The sequence below is a fragment of the Pleurodeles waltl genome, chromosome 11, assembly GCF_031143425.1.
Source record: "Pleurodeles waltl isolate 20211129_DDA chromosome 11, aPleWal1.hap1.20221129, whole genome shotgun sequence".
NCBI classification, from domain to species: Eukaryota; Metazoa; Chordata; class Amphibia; order Caudata; family Salamandridae; genus Pleurodeles; species Pleurodeles waltl.
In genome coordinates, this window is record NC_090450.1 from 521,235,947 (window position 1) to 521,261,136 (window position 25,190).

Genomic DNA, 25,190 nt, shown 5'->3' on the forward strand with positions numbered 1-25,190 from the left:
GAGCCAGGTCTTGAGGACTCTTCTGAAGGCCAGCAGGTCCTGGGTCTGTCGTAGGATGGTGGGGAGAGTGTTCCAGGGCTTGGCGGCGAGATAGGAGAAGGATCTGCCGCCAGCTGTGGTTTTTCGGATGCGGGGGACTGTGGCGAGGGCGAGGTTGGCTGAGCGGAGGCTTCGGGTGGGGGTGTGGAAGCTGAGTCGGTTGTTGAGGTAGGTGGGTCCGGTCTTGTGCAGTGCTTTGTGTGCGTGGATCAGGAGCTTGAAGGTGATCCTTTTGTTGACGGGGAGCCAATGCAGGCGTCTCAGGTGGAGTGTGATGTGGCTGTGGCGGGGGACATCGAGGATGAGTCGAGCCGATGCGTTCTGGATGCGTTGGAGTCATCTCAGGAGCTTGTTTGTAGTTCCTGAGTAGAGGGCGTTCCCGTAGTCGAGTCTGTTGGTGATGAGGGCCTGGGTAACGTTTTTTCTCGTGTCGAGGGGGATCCATTTGAAGATCCTGCGGAGCATACGGAGGGTGTTGAAGCAGGACGCGGAGACGGCATTGACTTGCCTGGTCATGGAGAGAGTGGAGTCGAGGATGACCCCCAGGTTGCGTGCGTGGTCCGTGGGTTCCGGGGCTGTGCCTAGTGACGTGGGCCACCAAGAGTCATCCCAGGCTGATGGGGTGGGTCCGAGAATGAGGACCTCCGTCTTGTCTGAGTTCAGCTTCAGTCTGCTGTCCTTCATCCAGTCGGCTACGGCCTTCATTCCTTGGTGGAGGTTAGCTTTGGCGGTGTGGGGATCTTCGGTGAGGGATATGATCAGCTGGGTGTCGTCGGCGTAGGAGATGATGTTGAGGTTGTATTGTCGTGCGACGTGGGCGAGGGGGGCCATGTAGGTATTGAACAGTGTCGTGCTGAGGGAGGATCTCAGTGGTTTTGGAGCGGAAGGGTGGGAGGCAGACGCTCTGGGTTCTGCCGGAGAGGAAGGATGTGGTCCAGGCCAGGGCCTTCTCTTGGATACCGGCGTCATGGAGGCGTGCTGATAGGGTGCGGTGGCAGACCGTGTCAAAGGCTGCTGATAGGTCCAGGAGGATGAGGGTGGCTGTTTCTCCTTTGTCCATCAGGGTCCGGATGTCGTCAGTGGCGGCGATGAGGGCGGTCTCGGTGCTGTGGTTACTGCGAAAACCGGATTGGGAAGGGTCCAGGATGTTGTTGACTTCGAGGTAGCGGGTCAGCTGTTTGTTGACAATCTTCTCAGTCACTTTTGCCGGGAAAGGGAGCAGGGAGATGGGCCGGAAGTTCTTGAGGTCCTTGGGGTCCGCCTTGGGCTTCTTCAGAAGGGCGTTGATCTCGGCGTGCTTCCAGCTTTCTGGGAAGGTTGCTGTCTCGAAGGAACAGTTGATTGTTTTCCGGAGGTGGGGCGCGATGGCTGCGCTGGCTTTGTTGAAGACGTGGTGAGGGCAGGGGTCCGATGGGGATCTGGAGTGGATGCAGTTCATGGTTTTGATGGTGTCTTCGTCGCTGACGCTGGACCAGACGGTCAGGCGACTGGTGCGAGTGGTAGTCGCAGGGCTGGTTGACTCGGTGGTGGGTGCAGGGGGGTCGGGTTGAAGCTGTCGTGGATGTTGGTGATCTTGCGGTGGAAGAAGGTGGTCAGGGAGTCACACAGGTCTTGAGATGGCGGGATGTCGTTGGTGATGGAGCTGGGGTTGGAGAGTTCTTTCACGATGCTGAAGAGCTCTTTGGTGTTGTGTGCGTTGTTGTCTAGGCGGTCCTTGAAGGTGGTCTTCTTGGTGGTCCTGATGAGTTGGTGATGTCTGCGGGTGGCGCTCTTGAGGGCCGTGTGGTTGTCTGGTGTTCGGTCGTGGAGCCATTTCTTCTCCAGCTTCCGACAGGTGTGCTTGGACATCCGGAGGTCCTCGGTGAACCAGGCGGCTTTCTTGTTGGTGTGGTTGGTTGTAGAGGTCTTGAGAGGGGCGAGGGTGTTGGCGCAGTCGTTGATCCACTGTGTGAGGTTGGTCGCTGCGGTGTCTGGGTCGGTGGGGTCGGTGGGTGGTCTCAGGGTGAGGGCGGTAGTCAGTTGGTCCTCGGTGACCTTGCCCCAGCAGCGGCGTGGTAGCTGTTGGGTGCGGTGGTGTGTGGTGGGTTTTCTGAAGGTGAAGTGGACGCATCTGTGGTCAGTCCAGTGTGGTTCGGTGGTGTGGTTGAAGGAGACGTGGGGGCTTGCGGAGAAGATGGGGTCGAGCGTGTGTCCAGCGGCGTGAGTGGGTGTCGTTACGAGCTGTTTGAGTACGAGGTTGGCGAGGTTGTCGATCAGGGCGGTGGAGTTGGCATCGTTGTTGTTCTCAAGGTGGAAGTTCAGGTCCCCGAGGAGGATGTAGTCTGTGGAAGCGAGGGCGTGGGTGCTGATGAGGTCGGCGATGGTGTCACTGAACTGTGGGCAGGGTCCGGGAGGTCTGTAGATGAGAGTTCCTCTGAGGGTGGTGTTGGGGTCGGTGTGGATCTGGAAGTGCATGTGCTCGGCAGTGGTGAGGGTGTCATTGGTGTTCGTTGAGATTTTGATGGAGTCTTTGTGGATGATGGCGACTCCTCCTCCCACTCCGTTGGTGCGGTCTCTGCGGGAGATCTTGTAGCCCTGTGGGATGGCTATGGCGATGTCTGGTGCTGAGGTGGCGTTCAGCCACGTCTCCGTCAGGAAGGCGACATCGGGGGCGGTGGAGTCTAGGAGGTCCCAAAGTTCGATGGCGTGCTTGCGAGCGGAACGGGTATTGAGGAGGATGCAGCGGAGGTGGTTGGGTTCTCTGGCTGGTGGTGTGGAGGGTTGGATGCTGGTGAATCTGCAGTTCCGGCAGGTGAAAGGCCCCTGGGTGCATTTAGGGGTGGCCCGGTAGCAGGGGTGGTCTCGTCTGGTGTTGAGTGCATGGAGGGTGCTTGCGTCGTAGTGCATTCTGGCGTTGCGGGGGGTGCGGGTTCCAAGGGTTCTGGTGCTGGGTGCGGACGGACGCAGACGGGCTTGCCTTAGGCGCGCCCGCTGCGCCCGCTTTGCAGCCTCCATGTGAGGGCAGAGGGAGGGAGGAGCAGCTGGGAGGTGGGAGCGGGGCGGCCAATGGGAGTGAAGGGGGTGGGGCAGCAGGGGCTCAGCGGCGAGGGAAAAACCCGGGGAAAAAATGGCGGGAAAAGACGGCGGGAGAGGGACAACAGAGCACAGGGGTACAGAAAGCAAAACACAGGGGCACAGAATGAAAAAAAGAAGTGGCACAGAAGCCAAGCGCAGGGGTACAGAAAAAAGGGAGCGAGTAGTCAGGCGGCAAAAGCGGCAATGGAGGTTCAACCCACAGGGGGCTGTGTGGCAGATGGGGGGAGCGACCTGCCTGGTGACAAGCTCTCACACAGCCACCACACCCATCATACCCCGCAGACACCACACCACCAGACACCCAGACATCTACCACAAGCACCATACCTGCAGACATCACCCAGACAGACACACAGACATCCCCCACATCCAGTATACCCATAGTCACCACTCCAACAGACACACACACTTCCACCACTCCATCCCCAGCACCTCCACCTCACAGACGTCCAAGACACACAAACGCACTCACTCACCCACCCAACCGACACCTACCAAACGCAAGCATAGCTCCCAGAAGCATGCACCCACGACATCTACACCAACATAGCAGACAACCAATCCCTCTACCTCTAAATCCCCACCCCCTTCTGATGCCCATCCCCGTGTCCTTAAGAACGTTTTTTTGTTTGACCTCAACCTTTCCCCTGTTACCTCCACCTCTGTCCCAAGCCCAAGAGGCACCGACCCACATCCTAGCCCTCCCTTCCACCTCCAAGGCCACCCCAGCCCCCCTTGCAAGCTCCCATACCTCTCCCCACAAGAAGAAGCTCACCCCTCCAAAAAGCAGAATACCCCCCCCAAATCCAAGACCACACGCCCTCTCCCAAATCCAACCCCCCAGGATGATCACTGAGGTGCCTGCCCTCTCCTGTTTAGGTTCCCTGGCAGTTAGGAGTTAAGTGTGGGCACAGTGATGTACATTGCCCATTGAATATGGACTGGCCAATGGCCTTGAACATTTTGAATTTTCAAATCAATAAACCCAAACAATTGTTTTGTTGGATACACATTTGTCCTGCAATTCTTTTTCTATCTTTATGTTGTTCCTGAGTAACTTGTGTCTTCTGCCTACAGTTGTGTGTGTTTCAGCCTGCTTGCTGATACATTTGCTGTTGTTTGCAGAATCTGACTTTTTGGGAAGTGCTGGTGTCCCCCCAAGACAAGGGTAGTTGTTTAGTGTATGGATTTGTGGGTGTAAATGCATTGGTGGTGTCATGGCATTGTGTACTGTTTGTTAGGGTAAATATTTAATCTTGTGGTGTCAAATGTAAGCATGTACTGTGTTAGACCTGTCCCCCAATATGGTTTATGTATCCATCTGATGTGTGTCAGCTTGAGTTTTGTTTGTGCTGACATGGAATGTTTCAATTGTGCTACCTTTGTTTACATTTGCATGTGCATATGTCTATTTAGCTGTGTGTACCTTGCAGCTACCTCATGTAGATGTATGTCCCATGCAGTTGGAGTTGTGTGTGCTTTGTTGACTTGCACTTCCACATTGTGCAGATAGGCATGTCATTTGAGTCTAGGATTGGTTGTCCAGAGATACCTGAAGGGTCAGTTCCTGTGCAAACTAGTACAGACTTTGTTTATTGGTATGTTTCTTCCATGTATGAAAATAATTTCTTACGCACACAAAGTAATTATTAGCACTGCAAAGGGCCTTATTTCGAGTTTGGCGGGCAGACTGCCATTTTGGCAGTTCTAAAAAGACTGCTGCGCTGGCGGTCCCCAGACCTCAGTATTATGATGCAAACAGGCAGGATCATCGCCCACCAGGCACAAAAGGCAGACTCAGCATCCCGGTGGATTGTATCTAGACAGTCTGTCTCCAGAGCCGTCAGCGCTGCAGCCAACCACCGAGCTTGTTACAAACACACAGTCGCTGTGGCGGTCTCCTCGCAGTAATCAGCCAATGGCAGTAGATCTCCGCGGTACAGGCCAAGCAAAGTAACAGACAAGTGCATATTAGATTAATTGAAAAACAACACAGCTAATACACATTGCTCCAGTGGACACACCTGCAAATCACACTATAAAACACACCCCTTCACAGACTACAATCCTTTGCATTTATCCAGAGGAAGCCAAAGAACCAAAACCACAGTAATTTGAATTTTTCATAGATTAGGCTCCCCTTTTTTCACCATCCCAAAGAACACCCTGCACAGCACTTTCACTCCCTATTGCACTTCCCCTGTTAGGTAAGTCCCTGTCACCCAGTTTAGCTATCCCCCATGTCACGTTCCAAAAATCCCAATTTTTCAGAAGATAAATTGAGAGTCATGGTGGATGAAATCATAGGCGTAGAGCCACAATTGTTTTGAACCAAGTCCAGGACACTCCTCTCAGTAGGAAAATTGAAATGTGAGACAGAGTAGTCAATAGAGTGAATGCTGTAGGCACTACCCTGCGCACAAGGGAGGACATTAGAAGGAGGTGAAACGACCTCTGGGGCAAGGCAGCAGCTGAAGGCCAAGAAGACTGGCGCTAGCCCTCCCAGTGCCTCATTAAGACTCTTTCCCTGGTAGGAGAGGGTCTTGGCCATCCTGCATACTCAGGGCTTGACAGGAATCCCTGGAGGAGTGGAGTCTAGGAAGTTACAACACAAAAACTGTCACAGAACTGCAATGTCATGCATGCTCACAGCTGAGCTTTTGCCCCTGTCTTGGCCATGTACCTCACCAGCATTCAGTACCCAGAGTATCTGAGTTTTAACACTTTCAATGTGTATAATTGGACCCAATATCATAGCTATCAAGGCCCATCACATGCCATGTGTCCAAATGGTGCCTGGAAATCTCACAATACCAAACAAATCCAGGATTCGTAGTATGTCCCAAAATGTAAATGTATGCTCAAAGCTTAATTCAGCCTGCATACAGATATGTAATACCCAACATTTATTGAGTCTTGGGGAGTAGAGGGAGTGACCCGACTGCAACTCCCAGGAGTCCCGGTTTCTGTAACTCCAACCACCAGCCCAGTGGTCACTTGCCCAAGAGCCTGGGGTATTGGCAGCAGACATATCAACATACCATTGTGCACATGATGACCCCAGTCACATGTACAGCAATACAGGTGGCACCGCAGGTTCCCCCTCCTCTGGGAAGTATGGGATATTCCTCCGCAGGGCAATGTTGTGGCGCATACAGCATGCCACAGTGATCTGCCACACTTTCCCAGGTGAATAGAGGAGGGCTCCACCAGTCCTGTCCAGACAGCAAAATCTGGCCATCAGGAGTCCAAAAGCCTGCTCCATTGCCTGCCGTCTTCTTCCATGGGCATCATTGAAGCAGACTTCCCCTGGCATGGTTGGATTCCTCAGCAGCATCAATAACCAAGGATGGTTTGTATATGCTGAGTCTCCTGTTAAGGATTGGGACATAAGTGCAACAACGAGTCACTGACATTATGATTGTAGCATCTGACACTGCTCACACGCAATCAGAGCAAACGTGATTCACCAACCAGCCCGGCCCTCTCTAGTTGCAGTTATGACATCAGCTGGAGTATCGTGCTGTTCCACATTATAAAGGAATCATAGGTTGATCCAGTGAAATGGGCACAGACTTTTGAGATGTAGGGATGAGTCAAACAGACAACTTGCACGTTGATAGAATAGAAGTTTTTTTTGTATTGATAGACTTGTTCAGTGGCCTGTGGAGGCCATCAATTGCTCCCACCACATATGGAAGGCAGGCAAAACCAGAGAAGTCAGCTTTCACATTGGCTAAATCCTCACGTGGGGGGACATGATACATCTGTCAATGTGTTTTAACATTGCTGTGAGGAAATCTCTCAACATCAGACGGAACATAGGTTGGGACATACTACCAGATAGGGCCACTGTGTGCTGGATGGAACTTGTGGCCAGGAAGTGCAATACTGCAATGATTTGAACAATGTGTGGTATGCAGTTTGTATTACCGTTTGCTGGCATCATATCTGGCTCCAACTGATGGCATAAATCCACTATTGTTTGCCTACTGAGATGGTATAGCTGCATAATGTGGCATTCCTCTATGGTTTGAAAGTTTGGAAATAGACGGTAGATAGGAGGTTGTCACATTCTCCTTCTCCCAGGGTTATTGATGTGTGAAAATACATGAGGTGGAGCATTAGCCACTGTGTCCACACCAACATACATGATGCATACAAACAAAATCATGTGACAAAGCAAATTTGACTGGAAGCACATTACACCCAGTACACATCACAGCTGTCAACTACAGAAGGATCAAATGTGACCCCCATGGTTGTTAACATGTGTCCACAACATGGATTCGGACAACACCCAACTATCTGCTATTCAGTTGCTCCTCAAACAGTCTTTTCCGACCACCAAAAATACCGTCAGTGGTGGTGGGCAGTGCACCGCCGGCATATGCTATTTGTGCCCTGCAACATACTACACTGGTGATTGTGTAGTAGGACCTACACAACAAGACTGCTTTAGGATGTTTGTGATGATCCTAACCATATGTTGTTGTTATGATGCATTTAACAGGGCCATATACTGTATTTTAAACCGTAAAAATGGTGGATGCCTGACCTACTCCACTAGACATTAGGAACCACCCACGGTGGAAGTTGTCCGTGCGGTGGGCAGTAGCAACCGCAGAGGACACAGCCATAGGCTAACGTTGTTGCCTGTGGCAATCGTGGGCCAATGAATATGGTTATCAGCGGTGACGACCACATACATGGTGTACGCGTAACAATGTTTTGTAAAATCAGTCACTTGACTCCTGACACTGCTGCTATCATCACCTCCATCACTTCCGGTGCTGTGTGCCACCTCTGGAAACAATCATGCCACAGCCAGCAGCTGAAAGGGCCCCTGCCTTCTCTCCAGAGGAGCTGGAGAACCTTGTGGAAGAGGTTCTTCCCCTGTATGATCAGCTCTATGGCTCACCAGAGGAGAAGGTAAGAGTTTCATAAGCACAATTGAGTCTCTTATAAGCCATCCTTTTCCTCCTCATAGTCTAAAAGGTGCCCTTTTGCCCAGTTAGACTTCTGGTGTGCCTGTTGTCGCAGTTTGTGTGACATCAATGGGATGTACATGGTGCAGGTATTGGAGAAAAGTACTAAAGTCCTCATTTACAAGGAATTGACGCATCGGCTCTGATGCACCACTTTTCCTGCATCGCCCTGCACCCCCCTAACAACACCATGGTAACGGTATATTTATAATACAGTGCACCATGGCGCTCATTAACACAACTGCATCAACATTTTTGACGCAGTTGTGGTGCTTTTCTGGACGAACGTCAAAAATCTATAGTCCAGCAAAGCTCGGGGAGGCCCATTGAAAAGAGTCTAGCGCCTGCCGGCATTAAAAATGATGCTAGAATGGCGCAGTGAAACCTTATAGATTTCATTGCTCCATTTGTTTGGGTCTCCCTGCGGGGAACGCCTCAACCCACTTTCTGCAAGATCTTATAGAATGGGCAGTTGAGAACATGGGCCTCTCAGAGCTATGGCAATTGAACATCAGTGACTCCATTTTTAAGAAATCATTAAATAAATGTATACAGCTAAAAAGTCATGTGGGGACAAAAGGCATTTGATAAAGCAGTCGCACGGCTGGCTGGTGATTAAAACATATGAATCCTTTAAGGATCAGGATTATTTTGAATCAGCGTTATCGTTGACGGTAAAGAAGGAGCTCATAAAAATGTGATTTGGGGTGCTACCAACATTAGACTTTGTCCTCAAATGGTGGAATAAGGTCTGTTGGAAGAATCTGTGTGCCGCCTGTGTCATCAGAAAATTAGACATTTGTGCACATTTTATGTTTATGACCAAAATGATTATCTGACCCTAAGGCCTGTAAATAATTTTTAGCATTGGGTATTAGAATGTGCAGGTCGACAGTAATAGAGGCCCTAAATCCACAAAATCACATGTTGAATGTTCGAGTAGTGCAATTTTTGAAAGTTTTTAATAACCAGATTGAACAAGTGCCTGGGGTTTAACCATGGGTGCAAGTATCGGGGAGCGTGCACTTCATGGTTTAACCCCTTCTGTGCCCAGGACGTAATGGTTACGTCCTGAGGCACAGTGCTGCTGTGCCCAGGACGTAACCATTACGTCCTGGTCACAGAGCCCAGAGGGAGCGCTAGCGCTCCCTCTGTGGGGTTCCCCCCCACCCCCCCAAGTCAGGGATGGAAGGGGAAGCCCTTCCCCTTCCACCCCCGACCCCCCCAACCCCCCCTGTGACGTCAGCACGCGAGCGCGCGCTGATTAGTCACAGGGTCTCCCAAAGAGAAATGCAAAGCATTTCTCTTTCAATCCCATGGGGGAGGCCCCGAGGGGCTTCAAAGGGAAGGAAATGTATTTCCTTCCCTTTGAAGTCTCTCACAGCGTTTCAAAAGCCGGATTGCTTGCAATCCGGCTTTTGAAACCCCACTAGACATCAGGGATTATTTTTTTTTTTCACTGAAACTGTCAAAAGGGAGCGACCCCTTGGGCAAGGGTCGCTCCCAGGGGGGGGGGTTCTTTTTTTTTTAGGTGGAGAGCAAGGGTCGCTCCCCTAGGGGGCAATATATATTTAGGCCATTTCTGCCCCCCTTGGGGGCAGATTGGCCTATTTTGATGAGGCCAATCAAACCATTAGACACCAGGGAGTTTTTTTTTTTCGCGTGAAGGGAGCGACCCCTTGGGCAAGGGTCGCTCCCAGGGGGGAGCATTTTTTTGGGAAGGCCTTTTCTGCCCCACCTGGGGGAAGATCGGCCTATTATTAGGTCGATCTGCCTCCAGGGGGGGCTGAAACCTCTAGGCACCAGGGATCATTTTTTTTCTTTTTTTACTTTTTGTAATGTTTTCTTTTTTTTTTAGGTGGGGAGCGACCCCTTAGGCAAGGGTCGCTCCCCTAGGGGGCAATATATATTTAGGCCATTTCTGCCCCGCTTGGGGGCAGATTGGCCTATTTTGATGAGGCCAATCTGCCCCCAAGGGGGGCAGAAACCATTGAACACCAGGGAGTTTTTTTTTTGCGTGAATTTCACGCAACGGGAGCGACCCCTTGGGCAAGGGTCGCTCCCAGGGGGGGGGCATTTTTTTGGGAATGCCTTTTCTGCCCCCCCTGGGGGCAGATCGGCCTATTATTAAGCCGATCTGCCCGCAGGGGGGGCAGAAAACTCTAGGCACCAGGGATCATTTTTTTTCTTTTTTTCTTTTTGTTATGTTTTCTTTTTTTTTTAGGTGGGGAGCGACCCCTTAGGCAAGGGTCGCTCCCCTAGGGGGCAAATTATATTTAGGCCATTTCTGCCCCCTTTGGGGGCAGATTGGCCTATTTTGATGAGGCCAATCTGCCCCCAAGGGGGGCAGAAACCATTAGACACCAGGGAGTTTTTTTTTTTTTTGCGGGAATTTCACGCAAGGGGAGCGACCCCTTAGGCAAGGGTCGCTCCCTGGGGGGGAATTATTTTAGGCCATTTCTGCCCCCCTGGGGGGTAGATCAGCCTATTTTGATTAGGCTGATCTGGCCCCAAGGGGGGCAGAAACCACTAGGCACCAGGGATTTTTTTTGTTTTTTTGTTTTACAGATGGGGAGCGACCCCTTGGACAAGGGTTGCTCCCCTGGAGGGGCAAATTGTATTTAGGCCATTTCTGCCCGCTTTGGGGGCAGATCGGCCGATTTTAGGTCAATCTGCCCCCAAGGGGGGCAGAAACCACTAGGCACCAGGGATCTTTTTTTTGCGCTGTCACGCAAGGGGAGTGACCTTGTAGGCAAGGGTCGCTCCAGTGGGGGGGGGGCAAATTTATTTTAGGCCATCTCTGCCCCCCCTGGGGGCAGATCGGCCTATTGGTATTAGGCCGATCTCTGGCCCCAGGGGGGGCAGAAACCTCTAGGCGCCAGGGCCAATTTTTTTTTTGTGGTTTTTTTTTTGTTTGTTTGTTTTTTTAGAGATGGGGAGCGACCCATCAGGCAAGGGTCGCTCCCCTGGGGGGCAAATTGTATTTAGACCATTTCTGCCCCCCTTGGGGGCAGATTGGTCGATTTTAGGTCAATCTGCCCCCAAGGGGGCAAAAACCACTAGGCACCGGGGATTTGTTTTTTGGCGCCAATGTCACATAGGGGGAGCGACCCCGTAGGCAAGGGTCGCTCCGGGGCAGGGGGAGTTTGGGGGGTCAAAATTATTTTAGGGCATTTCTGCCCCCCCCTGGGGCCGGCTGAGCTAGAGGCCAAAATCCACAGGTAGGCACTTTGCAAAAAACACCTCTGTTTTCTGTGAAAAAATATGTTGTGTCCACGTTGTGTTTTGGGCCATTTCCTTTTGTGGGCGCTAGGCCTACCCACACAAGTGAGGTACCATTTTTATCGAGAGACTTAGGGGAACGCTGGGTGGAAGGAAATTAAATTTGTGGCTCCTCTCAGATTCCAGAACTTTCTGTCACCGAAATGAGAGGAAAAAGTGTTTTTTGGCCAAATTTTGATGTTTGCAAAGGATTCTGGGTAACATAACCTGGTCAGAGCCCCGCAAGTCACCCCATCTTGGATTCCCCTGGGTTTCTAGTTTTCAAAAATGCACTGGTTTGCTAGGTTTCCCCAGGTGCCGGCTGAGCTAGAGGCCAAAATCTACAGGTAGGCACTTTGCAAAAAAACACCTCTGTTTTCTTTCAAAAATTTGGATGTGTCCACGTTGCGCTTTGGGGCGTTTCCTGTCGCGGGCGCTAGTCCTACCCACACAAGTGAGGTATCATTTTTATCGGGAGACTTGGGAGAACGCTGGGTGGAAGGAAATTTGTGGCTCCTCTCAGATTCCAGAACTTTCTGCCACAGAAATGTGAGGAACATGTGTTTTTTTAGCCAAATTTTGAGGTTTGCAAAGGATTCTGGGTAACAGAACCTGCTCCGAGCCACACAAGTCACCCCATCTTGGATTCCCCTAGGTCTCTACCTTTCAGAAATGCACAGGTTTGGTAGGTTTCCCTAGGTGCCGGCTGAGCTAGAGGCCAAAATCTACAGGTAGGCACTTTGTAAAAAACAGCTCTGTTTTCTTTCAAAAAATGGGATGTGTCCACGTTGCGTTTTGGGATGTATCCTGTCGCGGCCGCTAGGCCTACCCACACAAGTGAGGTATCATTTTTATCGGGAGATTTGGGGGAACGCTGGGTGGAAGGAAATTTGCGGCTCCTCTCAGATTCCAGAACTTTCTGCCACAGAAATGTGCGGAACATGTGTTTTTTAAGCCAAATTTTGAGGTTCGCAAAGGATTCTGGGTAACAGAACCTGCTCCGAGCCACACAAGTCACCCCATCTTGGATTCCCCTAGCTCTCTAGTTTTCAGAAATGCACAGGTTTGGTAGGTTTCCCTAGGTGCCGGCTGAGCTAGAGGCCAAAATCTACAGGTAGGCACTTTGCTAAAAACAGCTCTGTTTTCTGTGATGTGTCCACGTTGTGTTTTGGGGCATATCCTGTCGGGGGCGCTAGGCCTACCCACACAAGTGAGGTATCATTTTTATCGGGAGACTTGGGGGAACAAAGAATAGCAAAACAAGTGTTATTGCCCTTTGTCTTTCTCTACATTTGTCCCTTCCAAATGTAAGACAGTGTGTAAAAAAGACGTCTATTTGAGAAATGCCCTGTAATTCACATGCTAGTATGGGCACCCCGGAATTCAGAGATGTGCAAATAACCACTGCTTCTCAACACCTTATCTTGTGCCCATTTTGGAAATACAAAGGTTTTCTTGATAGCTATTTTTTACTCTTTATATTTCAGCAAATGAATTGCTGTATACCCGGCATAGAATGAAAACCCACTGCAGGGTGCAGGTCATTTATTGGCTCTGGGTACCTAGAGTTCTTGATGAACCTACAAGCCCTATATATCCCGCAACCAGAAGAGTCCAGCAGACGTAACAGTATATTGCTTTCAAAAATCTGACATTGCAGAAAAAAGTTACAGAGTAAAACGTAGAGAAAAATTGATGTTTTTTTAACCTCAATTTCAATATTTTTCATTTTCAGTTGTTATTTTCTGTAGGAAACCCTTGTAGGATCTACACAAATTACCCCTTGCTGAATTCAGAATTTTGTCTACGTTTCAGAAATGTTGTGGTTTCTGGGATCCAGCGTTGGTTTCATGCCCATTTCTGTCACTGACTGGAAGGAGGCTGAAAGCACAAAAAATCATAAAAATGGGGTATGTTCCTGAAAGCTGGGAAGCTGGTGATTTTAGCACTGCAAACCCTTTGTTGATGCCCTTTTCAGGGAAAAAACCACAAGCCTTCTTCTGCAGCCCCTTTTTTCCATTTTTAAAAAAAAAAAACGAAATTTTCACTGTAATTTGGCAAATTTCTTGGCCTCCTTCTGGGGAACCCACAAAGTCTGGGTACCTCTAGAATCCCTAGGATGTTGGGAAAAAAGGACGCAAATTTGGCATGGGTAGCTTATGTGAACAAAAAGTTATGAGGGCCTAAGCGCGAACTGCTCCAAATAGCCAAAAAAAGGCTCGGCACAGGAGGGGGAAAAGGCCTGGCAGCGAAGGGGTTAAAGGAGTTTGAGTGCTTCAAAGTTCAAAGCTGTGGAATTGTGTGCCTATCGTGGGGCTGCTGGGGGTAGAGTTGCAGGTGCATCTATCCCTAGACCACCAAATATTAATGTTACTTAGGCAATGTTGCCTAAGGTGTTTAAGCAATTCATGGTTCAAAGGTGTGCAACTGTATGCATACTGTGGGGCTGCTAGGGGTAGAGTTGCAGGATCATCTCTGCCTATCCTCACAAAATACTATGTTTACTTAAGCGATATTTCCGGTATAGCAGGGTTTATTTTAAGGTGTAATGGCCCTTGTCCCAGCTGTATGCCAGCAGGGTTGCTAAGAGAGACCAGGATATTGCTGATGGCTAAGCTTGTTTGTAAGTTTGTACTATTGACTTTAGGATGACAGACAAATGATGAGTATACTCAGGCTGAGAGAAAGGAGGCTAGAGGCTTAATGTATCCAGTGTGACAGATAGATCTGCCGGCTTCTTAATTAGCAAAATAAAATAGCAGGAAAATGTATATTTTTTGGGCTGTTTATTTAGGTATGTTTTTATGACGCGCCCTAAGCAATTGCTGAATAGGTAAGCTAAGAACGTGGTTTTATTGTTGCTTTTGAAGCATATGTTTATGGTTTTAAGTAACTAATAAACTAATTTACTAGTACTACTTCTAGCAGCAGGAGGTGTATCGCTAGTACCTTTTAAAGTTGGTGCAATTAATCGTTTTAAAGTGGATATAGCTGGTAGCCGGCCTATGTTGTGTTCAGGGACTTCAGGGAGCATATATGTTAGTATGTTGTGGGCTCTTGAAAGCTAGTGCCTCCCTCTCCTAGATCTTGTAGTACACACCTTACTTCGATGTAGGTGACATTTGGGAAGTGGTTGTAATCCCTTACATTTGTAGCAATGTCATCTTTTGTAGTGGTCTTCCCATAGCAAGCATCAGAATAATATTTAGTACTTTTTTTAATGATAGTTTCTGTGTGTGTACCTTATTGGCAGTGCAGACCATGTGGGGGAATAATTGCTCCCCTTTCTGTGATGTGATGTGTCATGTTTTTTTCTGTCTTTATGTCTGAAAATAGTGTTAGAATACAAAGAATTACATGTTTAAAATGTATAATACATTTATTATGGACATACAAACCTACGGTATTTGTTTCCTATTTTATGCTTACTTGTGCGTTTTTGTAGGAAATTGCAGTCGTTATTTCCATGTTTTCTGTGGAGGGTGTTGCAATGTGGGTCAGGTGACACCTTTTGTGTGGGCAAAAATTTGTGTCACTTTCATTTTAAATGTTTGTTTGTTGGTAGGTAGTGGGGGATGAGGGATTGTAATTTTATTTTTGCCGTTTTCGGTTTAGTTGGTGTTTAGTAATTTTTAAAATTAACCTACTTTTTGAGTATTTTTTCCAGGTTTGTGTTTGCTATTGTTTTTCAGTAGATTAGTATTTTCTTGATGTTGTGAAACATTTCTTTGTAGTATCTAAAGCTAATTATTTGTTATTTTACTTTTTATAAATCAATTAATTTATGAATTAGTGTAAACAATGTTTTATTTAGTTTAAAAGGTATTTGCATATATTTTTTCAGTTCTGTTTTCAGATTGTGTTTAGTGTTGCCTTCTTGCGGCTTTTGTAGTTTTTGGTGTAGTAAGTAGCAGTGTTTAATGCTGCATTGCAGCAGCGTTGCATTAAAAAAAGTTGCGATGTGGAGTGCCATTTCCTTGTGACATGGATGCGCCAGTTTTATGGAGTGGCGTAACATGTTGTAAGATCTGTAGGTGCTTCAAACATTTTGATGCACTAAAAAAATTGAAGCAACATGGCATAAGGCAACTGACCCATACGTGACACAAAGGTGATTTGCGTGCCATAAAGCACATGTAAGTGCCGCAAATCACCATTGCGTTACTGAAGAGTGTGTTGCATCGCGGAATTCATAAAAAAAAAAAACACATTACAAAAACCTGAACAGCGGACCAAAACAAATGCACAAAATGGAGGGAGAAACATCTACAAGTCAGGAGGGCAAGAATCCCAACCCCAGCCAAGATTACCAGACAGCAGGTCAGAGGAAGAGGAAGTGGAATTTTAGTGAGGAGGAGAACCACATTTTCATAGCTGAGATGACAAAAATGAACACCTTCTCTTTGTCGTCTCTAAACTGCCATTAGGGAAATAGGAATCCATTTCGCAGTTTATAGTGGATAATAATAATAGGGTAGGGAAAACAAAATGGACATTGCCAGAGTCGAAGAAGAGGTGGTACGACTACAAGCGCAGGACCAAAGGGAAACTGGCCAAGTACCTAAGAGCAGCCATGCAGAACGGAGGAGGACCTGAGGACTAGGAGGAGTTGGATCCATTTGAGGAGCAGGTCACACCACTCATCCCAACAGAGTTGGTGGAAGGAGTCAAAGGACAGGACAATGCTGGGGTTGAGGACCAGGAAGATCTACAGGGTAAATGTCAACAAGGGACAATATGGTTAAAAATGTCATGCAGTGCATGCAGCAACACACTTAGCTGCGCTGCACTGCACTGAACATAAGGGAAAAAGGCAGGAATGACTAACAGGTAAACTCATGAATGTAAGTTTCTTGCAGTGATAATTTGTCCAGCCCACCCCTGCAAAGTTTCCCAGGATCATGCATGATGTGCTGACCCATTCCAGGTTGTCCTATGAATACTACAACTTGTGGTCTAATGTTTAACATGAGTGCCCAGGACTATAAGTCTCACAATACAAAGCAAAAAACCTAGACTGGAGCAGCACATCATGCATGGGCCTTAGAATCCTATCCAACCTTACTGTGAAAATACAGGCCCCCTTGCACCAGGAAGCAAATGCATTTGTTTTGGGGCTATGCAGCTAAAAGTGGAGTATAATGGAATGGAATGGGATTGCCAGAGGGTTCACTTCTCAACTGAGAGGGGATCTAGGTGGTTGAGTATGTGGAGTTTCTCCAAGTAGGATCATATGAAGAGCCATGTGTACAATCACTATCATGAAACCACATTGCACACAACTGTCCTGATGTGCTGGGTCAGTTCTCACTGGTGTTGCCTGCCATGTTAGAGACCACACTACCACCTGTATTGTATGACTGAAAACTGGGGATAGGGGTGAATGCAAGTAATGCACACCAGAGGTCAATGAGTGTCTGTCTTAGGTATAGATATTGTGTGAGCTTGGTGTGCCCCTGGTACTGTAGTGCCATGTAGATGTAGCTGAACTAGCAGTGTGTCTGAATGGGGAGCCATTGGATATCAAGGAGATGATGTGTGATGTTAGTGCTGCAAAGTAGGCTGAGTGGTCGTCATGCACTGCTATGTTTGATTGTGCCACAAATGTGTAGTAGATGTGGACAGCCTTAGTGTACTACACTTGAGATGTGATGCAGGCCTGGCAGAAGATGTAGCAGGTGTCAGGAGGGAGGCATGAGAAAACAAAAGTCAGACTATGGTACATATGTCAAAGCAGGAGGATGTGAAAGAGGGAATTGTGAAGTGACAGGATGAGCCAGGTGTTCAGGATGATGGTCATGTTTTGAGGGCTGGTTGGAGGGTGAGGTGTCCAGGCCTCGTTGTGCGGGCAACCAGGGTAGGTACATGTTAAAGAATATCATCACTATTTTCTTGTAAGGTTCACCATGACCCATAGCTCTCACATACAGGTAGGCATGTTGGTCAACTGCATATTGTAAAAAATGTTGGATGGTGTAGGTGTCTCCTGAGAGTCAATGTCTGATCTGGGTGTCATCAGTGTGTGAGGGTAAGTCCTGGCCAGTGCCCAAATGATGATTGGCAGAGGACTCATGTACAGGTACAAGAAAGCGGACCTGAGTGAAGACATTTATGGTACTCTGCAGAGGATCAACTTGGGTAATGACAAAATGGGAAGAGCATCAGTGTATGCATATTTCCAAGTGTGACAGTGCTTATCCCCTTCAGAGATTCTGGAGATGACTGTGTGTGCTAGCAAATCATAGGAGTACAGACAAATAAGTGAACCGTGGTTGGTACATGCCCTTATTCATTCCTGCAGTGTAGCAAGGCTGCTTGCTGTGCAGAGTTAGCTGGATGTTTGTCAAATATGAGCCCTTGGCCACACAAATACACAAATTGCATTCAATACAGGCATGCTGTGTACGGTGTGAAAGGCAGACTGATGGACCAAAACTAATAGATGACCAAGCTAACTCCAATTTGTCAGGAGCTGTGAGCTACGTAATGGCCAGAGGGCATGTCTGGAAACACAGTGCAGTGTTCTCAGTAGTAGTCTCAGTAAGTGAATCTTGCATCAATATCGCCATGATATGAAAATAAGCCAAGCAACATGGTAAATGTGGCCCTTACATTCACTCACCATTTTAGCCAGGGCAGGCCAGCAAGTAGGGTAACTGCCTTGCCTTTGTGCTTTGGCACACAAATAGTCCCCTAGTCACACAGTGGTTGTGTGACAAATGTACGGATACTGCTTGTGCAAGGCAAAAATAGAGCAACTTGCCTTCAGTTACTGTTAGTAACACGTTCAACACATTAATTTGTAAGATGAATTGAACGATAATAAAGTCTATCACCAAAATCACTATTGTCAACATCTATCATAGATCATCATTAACATATAACAATTTCATTGCAGAGGGTCAAACAACACCTCCTGCCCAGCAGCCTGCCCAGGATGACCAACCTGCTGGTGATGACATCCTGCCCTCATGGATGATGACACTTTCCAGCAACTCCTGGGCTTCATAGAATCTCCTTCTCCAGACATAGCAAGAGATGACAGCGTTGCAGAGTCTCCAGAAGAATGGCCACCCATAGGACATGCCCTTCTGCCACTAAAAGGCCGCTGTGGACTCCAAGGACCCCCAAGTTGTCTTCCAATGGGGAGTGGTAGGAGTCAAGCAGCAGATGGTTGATGAATTGCAGGCGGGGATGGAGGCCATATCGGGCAATCTAGAAGGAGTCCTTAGGTGACTGAGCCCTAATAAGGGTATGGCTAAGGCTATTATTGGCTCCATTTGATTGATCAGTCCCTAGCTGGTTTTGCTGGTGTCTTGAGGCAGAGGCAAGAACAACAATTCTCAACATCTGACACCAGTGAGGTAGCCACCAAGCTGGGAATCATCATTAAAAACATGGCCTCTATGGAGCCCTAGTTCGACTCTTACATAGCAACAACTGGTGCCCTCCATAGAGACATTGGCTCATTGTTGAGAGGCCATCAGACCCTTGTCAGTGTTGTTCTGCCTTTCTTTCTGGCACAGACAATTGCTGGCGGAGACAGGAGAGCCACATCTTCAGCCCCTGATGTGTGTGTACCTCAGATGCCTTCCACAGAAACACCACGAACTGAAGGGGATGCCAAACACCCATCAGGGGAGGAAGATGTGGACTTTCCCAATTTCCATAGGAGAACTGCCAGGTGACATTTGCCTGTGCCCCCTGGCCAGTTCCAGTTCCCAAGTGGTCCTGTGTCTAGCATCTTTTGTTACCCTGTACTGCACCTTTTTTGTGTCCCCGTAAATTGTATACACTTGTGGACTGTTGAAGAGGCCTACCTTTCCCAATGCCAATTTGTACCTCCTGACAGAAGTTCTCCCAAATGGACTCTGTCTGGACATCCTTTGCTCTCAATCAGTGTTGGTGTTGTAGCCCGAAACAATGCAAAAATATTCATATTGACCATCCCACACTTTAAATAAATGTACTCATATAAACCAGAATGTAATATGTCTGTTGCAGAAAGGACTATGCATACCATGGTGGATGACTATATAATAAACCCACTTTTTATCATCTCAATGAGAGTGAGCTAAAGCCACTATAACCTGCTCTTTTTGTGTATTCCCCAACATCATGTACACCCACTGCGCTGGCATTATGCAGAATGTTTTATCTACCAATTGAATGTCAATGTGTGACAATGAGCTTCAGTTACTTGACTGGCACACAACGAAAAGGCCTCATTAAACACACAAATGCCTCCCTGCTCAAAAAGGGGCCTGTGAGGCATGCAAACCAATAAAACTGTTTTACTCATCCACATATATCTAGCACAGCGATCATGACAACGTGGTCAAGCATATCTGATAGCCTTAATGCATACACTGAATAGATGCTAAAGTACTTAAATTACGCTTGCACTGATAATATGCAGATACTCATGCCCAAACTCCTTCTGAATTTTCATCATTTCTATGCCACACAAGAATGTACAAGGTCTGTCCAGCACCTCAGATGTCAATATGCATGAAATGCAACTAATTCTTTTTCATGTCCTGTGTCAACTCATAAATGGTGTTGAACGTTACACTGGGATATGTAGGGAACATGTGTTCCTCTGCCCCTGAAGGGCCTCACATGTATTGAGTGTGAGTGTAACCACATGTGACATGCTGTATTTCTTTCACAAACAGGGCTTCAGTGGGTGACTATCTGTGTTGGGCTGTCTGTCAAACCACACTAAGAGGACCACTTGCAATGCATGAAGAATGTGAAATAGCCTTTAAGTGACTTAAATGTGAGGTACACTAACTGTTGACCATAGGCCTTTCACAAAACAACATGTACCTTTAAGGACTGCAGGGCAATTGCTACATCATGTACTCAACTCACCACACTCATTTTTACAAACTGTCAATGATGCAATGATTACAATGTTGTGAAAGTATAAAAGTTTTTAATACTAAGAAATATATTTAAACAAACTACAGCTACCTATCCTTCACTAACTAACCAAAACAGTGCCTTACACTACCTTAACTTATACTAACCTATCTTAAACACTAAACACAAATAACACCCCCTTAACACATATAGGTCCAGATTTACAAGGCCCCAGCATCACCGAAGCATGATTTTTTGTGATGCCCCGTTGGCGCTGTGGAGTGCGCCACATTTACAAGGCAGCACTAAGCCTTTCTGCGTAAAAGGGGTATGCAATGTGTGTTGCTGTGGGCATTCCACCATAAAACCCATTGTTTTTGACGCAGCCCCAGCATTACAAGAAGGCATAAATATATGGCAGCCCCAAAAACTAACACCACCCAAGGATGACGTTAGGATTGCACAACGAGGAGGAATGCTTTTATTCCTCCTTGTTTTTGCTTTTTTCATGTGTGCTGCATTCTTCAGCGCACATAGAAAGAGCAAAACGCTGTGAATGATTGTTTAGGTGCAAGAAGGTGTCCCTTCCTGCACATAAACAATCATTCAAAAATTGTGATTTGTTACTTCTATGTGTGCTGCATTCTGCTGGCTTACAACCAGCACAACTGGTGCAATGCACTGTGCAACAGGGTCGATGCATGGTTTCTGAACCACACAACTAGCCTAATGTAAGGGATCTAATGTAGAAGACTGTGAAATTCAGGAAAACACACCTTGGACACAATTCCACTGGTCCTGTATTTATAGTAGACAAGTTTAAATCTTGGTTATGTGTTACATTTTATAGGTCATAGTGTGCTTATGTGTGACATTATACCTTCATAGGTGTGAAATCTTGAGTCACTATTTATTGTGAGGGTACCCAAGTAATGATTGTAATGTACTGAGACATTTTCAAGTTTATCTTCCATTTGTGGTTTGAAGTAGGCTTGGGTGGACTTAGGTAGCTGTGGTGATGCTGCCATGATGTCATACATGCGTTACTACACCCAGTGCTGCATGCTACTTAGCAGAACGGAGGACAGTTGGTACCACCTGGCGGGTCTGTGTGACAGAGGACAGTGTCCAGGTGGTGAAACTAGGAGGGTGTACTTAGTTCATGGCCCTATAGCTTCAAGACAGGTAGGCCAGCACATGGGCTGTAGAGTTAGTCTGGGTTCAAGGATTACTTGCACATTCCTCTTCACCCAGGCAGGGGAACAGCAGGCAACATGGCAACCCAGTAAGGCACGAATCAGGAGCTATCTGATCATACTTCACTTGTCACAGTCGTTAACAGGATACACACCTGTCTACCACAGTCATATGTTCATGTGATGATTTCTCCTAGGGCCTATGTGCCACACTATTGTATTCTCTATTCTGCCCAATATCTTTAGTCATTCAATCTGTCAGGAATCCACCATAAGATGTGTGCAACACACGCTTAGGGAAACAAAGACACAGACTAGGTCACCCATACTACAGTGTACATGCCACCAGTTTTCAGATTTACTGGATTTTTCAGAAACATATGGTGCAATTCCAGTATGGCAAATGTGATTGTCAGGCAGCCATGTATTTGCACACAAAGCTAGGCAGGATCCACCATTTACTGTGGTGGTAAAGACACGTCTGGACTCAGGGCTATAGGTCTGAACCAATATGTGTGGTGCTTGCACAACGCATCATGGTAAATGTGATTTGCACTCTATTTGTATATTGTTTGAGCAAAATAAGGCCGGCTTGTGTAGCCCTGACAAGTGTCATTAATCAGGAGAGACACAATGCATTGTAAATCATTGCATTGTTTTACTCTGCACCAGAGAGAGGCAATCACATCTGATGATTATATATGCATTCCCAAACATAACAAACCAGGCAAACCTTGAAATGTGCTAGTAAGTACTATCTTCCCAGGAGTGACATTACAAGGGGTTAGACCTTAATTTCTCCTCCTTACTTCATTTTTCTATGTGTGCTGCATTCTGCAGAATATGGTTCACAGGATATGGTGCTTAGCAGGAAGATGCCCCCTCCTGCACACATACTTTCCTTCATGCAATATTTATATTCTTGCTCCATGGTGCAAGTGTGCCTGCATTGACCATAGGCATCCAAAGCAGCATCGGCACAGGGGAAAATGAATGATTGTTTTGTATTCAGTTAGCTGCATCACATTACTTGCAACTTCCTTTCAAACATAGCCATGCAGAAGAGAGACTATGGCCCATATTTATACTCCCCTTGTGACAGATTAGCATCATTTATTTTTACGCTAGTCCAGAGCAAACTTAACACCATATATATATTTTGACGCTAGACCCGTCTAGTGTCAAAATTTCAGAGTGTGCGTCATTTTCTGGATGCGTGAAACCGCCTTGCGTCAATGAGATGCAAGGTAGGCGTTCCTGTCCAAAAAATGACTCAAACATCAGTGCACCATATTTATCCAACTGGGCAAAAATGACGCACGGGTGGGAGGCGGACCCGGAAAATGACGCAAATCCCAATTTGTGTCAAATTTTAACGCCTGGGTCAGGGCAGGCATTAAAATGGGGCATGAAAAAGTAAAGAGTGCACAGTTCCAAATAGGTGGAGGGTATTGCAACCTCTCAACACAAGCATCTACTCATACAGAAGCACGAGCCCTCATGCATCATCATCGGGCCATGCTCCACGTCAGACTAATACTGCAATGTCTAACGGGATTCTGCGTCAAAAATGTGTCTTAGTACCAATAATTCTTAGGTTACCAAGAGACAGCTGGAGCGATGAAAAAAGAAAAAATTAAAATTGGCTCGGGTGCCCCCTCAATAGAAATATATTTTAATGAAATGAGCCAGGACCCGGTCAAAATTAAAAACAGAAACAAAGTGAAAGGGAATTAATGGTCCCACACTTAGACCCATATTTATACTTTTTTAGCGCCGCATTTGTGTCATTTTTTTATGTAAAGTCGGCGCAAACTTACAAGTTTGCGCCGATTTTGCATCAAAAAACGACACAAATGCGGCGCTAAAAAAGTATAAATATGGGCCTTAATGTAGAAGTCAAGTACATTTGCTTAGACTCTTAAAAAGTCAACATGTTTCACCCCTTTCCATATGTCCATAAAGGATCCACTGGCGCTTCATCAGGACTACAACAAACTTACTCCAGAGAAAAAACTGAAACAAAATGTACGTTCAAAAATTGATGGCATAGAGTGAAAAAAAAAATGTTTACTCACTCCTGGGCTATAAAAACCAGCCGAAAACTACTGCTCATCTGCGAAAACGAAAACAATTACAAATATGCTAAAAGTGAATGCAAAACACATAGGGCCATATTTATACTTTTTGACGCAAAACTGCGCTAACGCAGTTTTGCGCCAAAAAAATTAGCGCTGGCTAACGCCATTCTGAAGCGCCATGCGGGCGCCGTATTTATTCAATGACGTTAGCCGGCGTTAGCCGCCGGCGCTGTCTGGTGTGCGTTAAAAAAACGACGTACACCAGGCAGCGCCGGCGTAGGGGGAAAATGGCGTATGGGCGTCCACAAATGGTGCAAGTCAGGCTGAGGCAAAAAAATCGCCTCAACCCGATTTACGCCATTTTTTTACGACGCCCAACCCCCATTGAAATTACTCCTGTCTTAGCAAAGACAGGAGTCATGCCCCCTTGCCCAATGGCCATGCCCAGGGGACTTCTGTCCCCTGGGCATGGTCATTGGGCATAGTGGCATGTAGGGGGGCACAAATCAGGCCCCCCATGCCACAAAAAAAATAAAAAAAAATACTTACCTGAACTTACCTTAATGTCCCTGGGGTGGGTCCCTCCATCCTTGGGTGTCCTCCTGGGGTGGGCAAGGGTGGCAGGGGGTGTCCCTGGGGGCAGGGGAGGGCACCTCTGGGCTCATTCTGAGCCCACAGGTCCCTTAACGCCTGCCCTGACCCAGGCGCTAAAATCCGGCGCTAATGCAGGTTTTTTAGACCCGCCCACTCCCGGGCGTCATTTTTGCCCGGGAGTATAAATACGACGCATATGCATCGGAGTCATTTTTTAAAATGGGAACGCCTACCTTGCATATCATTAACGCAAGGAAGGTGTTCACGCAAAAAAATGACGCTAACTCCATGAACTTTGGCGCTAGACGCGTCTAACGCCAAAGTATAAATATGGAGTTAGTTTTGCGTTGAATTTGCGTCGAAAAAAACGACGCAAATTCGGCGCAAACGGAGTATAAATATGCCCCATAGAATCACATGTTGTAAACAAAATAAATTGTAAAAGTGGCATGAAAAGAGTTGGAAGTGCATTACTACAACATCACTCATGCATGAATACATGGCTCAATACAAGACATGCTTACCGGCCATAATTGAAGAGGGAACTACATCAACTGGCAATTCACCATAATTCATTAGGATATCTACAGTAAAGTTGGTAACAGAAAAACTTATCCATTAGGTATGCAGATGGAACAACAACAAAGGATGGACATAGAGAGATGTAAAGCTATAAGTGTCTGATACTGATTGAAAAGACTACCTCAGAATAATACAGAGGGGTTAAAAAAACGTTCAACAAATCACTTATGATCAAACCATGCTGTAAAAGGTCCATAGGCCCGTCCATTCGGGTACTAAATAATAATGTGTCTTGTATGTGGGCTCTCTGTTTATGGAAAAATACTGTAAATAATGATGTGGTTGATAACTCACATCTTATGATAAAGCGTAACCACATCTAAGTTACTGAAACACATCAAAGGATTTATAAAAATCTCCTAGATGTTAGGAAGGGCGCAGTCTAAATAAACATACTTACTCGTCGGACAAGTCACCGACATGCATACAATCCGGTCGTGGTTCCATAAAGTAAAGGATACGCATGGACCGGATTATGTTTAAAGGAAGACAGGCTGCTAAATGAG